Raw genomic sequence first — 6,000 nt, 5'->3', positions numbered from 1 at the left:
TTAAAAGTCATGAAATGAACTGGGCCAAAATCAAGGCCTTAAATGTCATTGAAAAGCATTAAAAACGGATTCAAACTGGCATTAAATCTACATCAATTTGTTAAGGATTAGATCTGGTGTATCAGTCTTATGCCCAAAGGCCCTATTAACTATAAATAACATTTTGAAACAGTGTCCCCACATTTGGACACTGTAAACAAAGAAGAATAAGAAAACAAACAAACAAAAACAACACAAAGAAGAAGGAGAAGAAGAGGAAGAAGAAGTAGCAGAGGAAGATGCAAAGGAAGAACATGTGGAATAACAAGAGGAAGAACGAGAAGAACAGGTAGAAGAAGAGGAAGAACAAGAAGAAGAGGAGGAAGAAGAAAAGGAAGAAGATGTGGAATAACAAGGGGAAAAACAAGAAGAGGTAGAAGAAGAGGAAGAATGAGAAGAAGAAGAGGAGGAGGAAAAAGAAGAAAAGGAAGATGTGGAATAACAAGAGGAAGAGCAAGATGAAGAGGTAGAAGAAGAAGAAGTGGAAAAAGAAGAAGAGGAGGAGGAAGAAGAAGGTAATCTGTAGAAAGAGACTGATTCTGCAGGATTGCTCAAAAATCCGTAAACAGTAACACAGAAAAAAAAAAGTAAAGCAGCATCCGGGCCCTTTAAAGGAACAGGCCACCGTTTTTACATACTGAGATATGTTCTTACCTGAGCTTACACGAGTTCATTTGTGCCTGTCTGGTCTTCACGGGTGCCCTCAGTCACATAAACACAGACGGCGTAAGCATTTAGCCTCGCCTCCTGAACATATCTCAGTATGTAAAAACGGTGGCCTGTTCCTTTAAGAGCAGCAGTGCCCTCTACCTGCTGGAGGAGATACTATCGGACACCGCTCGGCTGTCAGCCGCAGACTCGTTTCTTGTTTTGCTCATCTTCTCCTAAAGTCTGAGTCAATTTTCTAAAGTAAACATTGTGTGTTTGTGGTCTCGATCTGGATGATTGCTGTGGCCACTGCGCTGTCACTCACACGACTACAGACTGCTGTCTTTACGTTTTTAACGTGGACATACTCTGCACAATTGTGGCTCCAGAATGGATGTTTTACGTTGTATAACTTATATTTATTTATGTGTTTGAAAAGACGTCAGCACATCACCCAGTCCTGTTTTCCCTGAATTGGCTTCTAATTTCCAGAGTTGATTTTAATATTTGACTGATTTTAAAAGAAGACCTACTCATGTCTTCTTCTGAAACACTGAAGAGGCACCAAGAGCCCCCTACACCTGCAGCACAGTGGAGGTATCTGGGCAAGACTCACAGCTAAGCCACACATGCCGTCTATGGTTCTGGCTAATGGACGTTCACTTAACATATAAGCTCTTCCCAGAAGATGGTGAAAGACTGTTGTGGAGCGCTGGGAAATGCGCAGGGGGAAGAGGAAGGAGCTGACCAGTGCAGGACACCATGCTCTGAAACAGGGACAAACCCAGAAGGCGCTGCACCGTTTCGGAGGCTCAGAGGAGACTGAAGGCAGTCAGCCAGGTTTCTTTCGGGCGCTATGGTTTCTACCACCTCCAAACACATGCGGGTCAGGTTGGCTCATAGCAGTGGCACGGCTCAGTCGCAGTGGCTTAGTACTAACACCTGAACACAATTTTGTTGCATGGTTGTACAATGACAAATAAAGCACTTACTTACTTACTCAACACGAATGCCCAATCAATGTACTTTCTGCGCGAGACGAAAAAAGTACAACACAGTGGTCCCTCGTTTATCACGGGGGTTACGTTCTAAATAACCCGCAATAAATGAAATCCATGAAGTAGACAGCTTTTTTTTTTACAACTATTATTTTAAGGCTGTAAAACCCCTCACCACACACGTTACACTTTTCTCTTTACAGTTTAACATGGTGCGTTGTCATGATGAAGATGATTCTGTTAGGAAAAGCACGGCTCTTCTTTTTGTAGCATTTTTCAAAGGTCATTTTCACACCTTCAGGGAGCCTAAAAGGGGCCGACCAGCTCTCTCACCATGATTCTGGCCCAAAACATGACTCCTTACTGACGTCACAGCCTTGTTGGGACATTGTGGCCATTCACCAAACATTCACTACTCCATTGATTTGACCATCCAGGGTTACACGGCCTCATCAGTGAACAAGACTGTTTGAAAATGAGTCTTCATGTATTTCTGAGCCACTGCAGCCGTTTCTGTTCATGAACATTCAATTAACAGTTTAGGGGAGGCCGGATAGAAGGTTTGTGCACAACTGCTGCCTCTGGAGGGTCCTACACCTTGATGTTCGGGAGACTCCAGAGGCACCAGCAGCTTCAAATACCTGTCTGCTGCTTTGTAGCATCTGTTCTCTTAATCTGATGTGTTTGTCTGGCAGAAACCGTCCATATTGTGCCTCTATCTGCACAAACCCGAGTGTGCTCAGAATCATCCACAAATCTGTTATCAGTATGATGATTATGCTTAATCTTTCATGATTGAAGGTTTTCATACCTAGACCAAGGCATTCAACTATTTCACGCTTTTCATCAGCAGAGATCCTTTTTCTTTCCCATATTGCTTGAAAATGATGATCTGCTTAATAAAGTGGAACGTCCTTTTTCAGTAGTTTTTCCCTTAACTGGGCTTAACCTGAAAACTAATCATCCCAGGATTAATGTCAGTGATTCAAAGAGCCCTGAGACACAATACCATCCATGAGTTTCATAAAAAAAAAAAAAGTTGACCTTTTTGACACAAAAATACAATTTGCATAATAATTTGCAACACAGTATAAAAACGGTGAACCGCGTTATAGCGAGGAACTGTAGACGGCAACAAGAACTAAAGTATGAAGCATCAGCATCTACACTGGCACTTTCTTGTCGAGTAAATTACATTTAAGAATACATTTGACTTGTGGTTAATTCTGTTCATGTCGTGACGCCCGCGTCTGTGATTGGATCGATATAAAACTTTTCTAGATTCCATTGGCTGTTAGCGAAGACGGTCCTGCTTTGGAACAGAAAAGGAAAAGCAGGAGTGGAGCTGGCCATTAGGACACTGGAGCGCTGTCGCCTCTGTGCACCTAAAGTGTGCAGTTAGTCACCAGTTTCCAGCTAGAACGGTCATTTACCACATCAACATGTCTAGACGGTATTCATGATAATTTCATGTCATCGTCTTGTTTTTAAGTGAGCCCAAACTTTTGAACAGTGTTGTCTGCCTAATCTGCCCCATTATTCAATAAATCCAGCTCCGATCCCCCGCCAACATCCCATCTTTCCTTTGCTTCGAATCATATCATTACCGCTTCAATCACTATCCACGTCGGGCCCCTTTGCACGGCGGGGGAGTGGTGGGGTTGGGAGGCACGGTGATGGATGGGGGCCCCCCGTCTGTCTCTCCGGCCCCCTAAATCTGCCGTCTCCTCCCCGTGCGCTCCTCCTGCTCGTGTGCCGCGTGTCCATCTCCAGACACCTTCATTAGGCCCCGCGCTGAATATTTCATGACCCGTGATAAAATATGACGTCTCATTCAGGCGCTCGTCCATCTCGGGAAAAATGGACTCCAAACAAGAAATCTAATCTACTCCCCTCCGCAGTGCATCTTTTCAAATGCAATCCGCCGCGCGCCGTGTTTACCCGGCTTCCCGTTCCGCCGGTATTTTTAGCTCCTAATCAGTATTATCTGCTGTGATATAGTGACGTGCCCGCGCTTGTTTCTTCTTTTTTTTTTAAGGATGGCTCTGAAGGGTTTCATCTCTGTCTAATAATTTAATCATCACAGTTGGTAATTACAAATGAGTCCAATTAAAAGCCCAAGCGAGGCCTCCTCCCCGTCAGCTTCAGGAAAGAATCCAAAAAAGTTGTAGTTTACGTGTTGCGTTTCTGTTTGTGGACTTGATTGCGCCCGTAAGGAAATGTGTCCGAGCGAAACCTCGACCTCTCGGCAGACCGTGGAGGACTGCAGAGCTTAAAGACAGCTAAAGAGAGGTAAGGGAAGAAAGAAATCTATCCATTTTGATAAAGGTAATCGGATGTTGTCAACTGCTCTGGGTTGATTGAGATGAAGACGCTTCACATCCTCCTTCAGTGCAGTGATAATGGGATTAACACATGGGAGGCGCTCCGTTCCAGTAAAGATCACACGTTTGTACACTGGGTTTCAATGATTGCATATCATTGATTATTCTTTTAATTGAGGGGAAATATTTGGATGTTTTTTTTACGGGCTCACAAATGCTGGGGAATTCATAAAAAACAGATCAGACAAGCTATAAATGTTCTTTTCCTCAGTTTTGATGAGCTTGTTTCATACATCCATGGTAGCACAGTGTGGTTAGCGCTCTTGCAGCTTTTCCAACATGACAGCAGCGACTCCATCTTTCAATCAAGCTTCAGACTGCGTTCAAAATAGTTGAACTAAAAGTTTACAGCGGGTACGTGATACGTCATCTGATACGATTGGCTGTGGCCACGTACAGACACATATGATAGACATTCAGCCCAATAACCGACTATGGACAATCATAAACCACACACACCCTACGAGAAAATGCATTGGTGGTCCCCAGACTAAATATAACTTGGGATATTTTGTTTGGTGATAGCCATTTGAAGGCATTTTGTCTAAGATGAGACATCATTTTTCCAGTGTGACAAACGGCTAAACTTCTAAAAACAATTAGTACCCAGCCTCATTGCTTTACCTCATTTTCTTGTCAGTAAATGTGATGTATAAACATTGCGGGTTATAACACATTGTTTGCTTTTTCTTCTCCTGTTTTGTATTTTCTGATGCACATCCAGCCAGGGGCGGCTCTAGAAAAAAATCACGGGGTGGCAATCAGGGCCAGGGATCATTTCTGGGGTGGCAACACATTTACAATGTTGAATGTTCATAGTAGGAGCAAGTTTTGCTTGATCGCAAGGCAATATTTTCTTTAAATGTAGACTGAGCCTCTCAAAATGATACAGAGATAGTAGCATTGTCCATAATATAAGTATGGGGTTTCTAACTCAGTTAAACTTTAGCATCTGTAAGGGGCTTTTAGAGCAGATGTGAGACATCACACTGGTTATACACCAAACAATCAGCCTTTGAAGATCTGGATTGCAAGTTGTCCTTTAAACAATGCATTTACAAAGTGCCAGGTTGATGAGTACACTATCATTTAGACAGTTCCAAACCAGGACAAAACCTGGAATGCACCACCAGGTCTAACCTGGGACTAAATAACCAAACAGGATTCTCAGCTGACCTGGATGAAATCACTGGCATGACAGCTGGGGTGGCAGCTGCCCCAGTAGATCCGCCCCTGCTCCCAGCGCCCTCTGGTGGTAGCTTTCCATTACACATGCTGGTTATAAGGAACGTGTGGAAGCAGAAATGCGGTGACAGTAACTGCGCTTGGAACGCACAGATCTACTTAAGTACGAAATAGGAGCAGTAATGAGCCTTAAGACTGGATAAGCTGGGCTTACCCAAATCTAAAAGCTTCTCGACTGGAGCTAGGCCAGAGTAATATTTTCATCTTTTTTGTCTTTTTTTGTTTTTTTTAACACTTTTTTTTCCTTGTGTTTTAGTCACTTTTTAGTTGTGTTTTTGACCCTTTTAGTTGTGTTTTTGACCCTTTTTCATTGTGTTGTTGCTTTTCCGGCACGTTTTTGTTGCTATTTTGACGCTTTGTTCAAGACACTTTTAGATTTGGGTAATGCCAGACTGTATATAACGTGCTGGCTTCAGGTACTCGTACTGGAGTTACATCCCACCAGCCTGTGAACGAGAGGACTTTTATCAAATGAGCCCACACCGGCCCAGACGCCTGTGTTTACCGCGTACTGTGCCTCCGCCTCAGTCGACCTGAGCCGGGACACTGAGCGAAGGCGCCTCCGTCTGCTCCACAGATCAAAACCACCTCGCCTTAGAGGTAATTTTGGCCGGCCTTCGTGCCTCGCCGCCTGCCTGGCACCCGTCACTCTTCGGGAGGGCTTTGAAACACTATCCAGGTGAGAA

This window comes from Gobius niger (assembly GCF_951799975.1).
Source record: "Gobius niger genome assembly, chromosome: 12".
In the NCBI taxonomy this organism is placed as follows: domain Eukaryota; kingdom Metazoa; phylum Chordata; class Actinopteri; order Gobiiformes; family Gobiidae; genus Gobius; species Gobius niger.
This window is presented reverse-complemented; position numbering follows the sequence as displayed.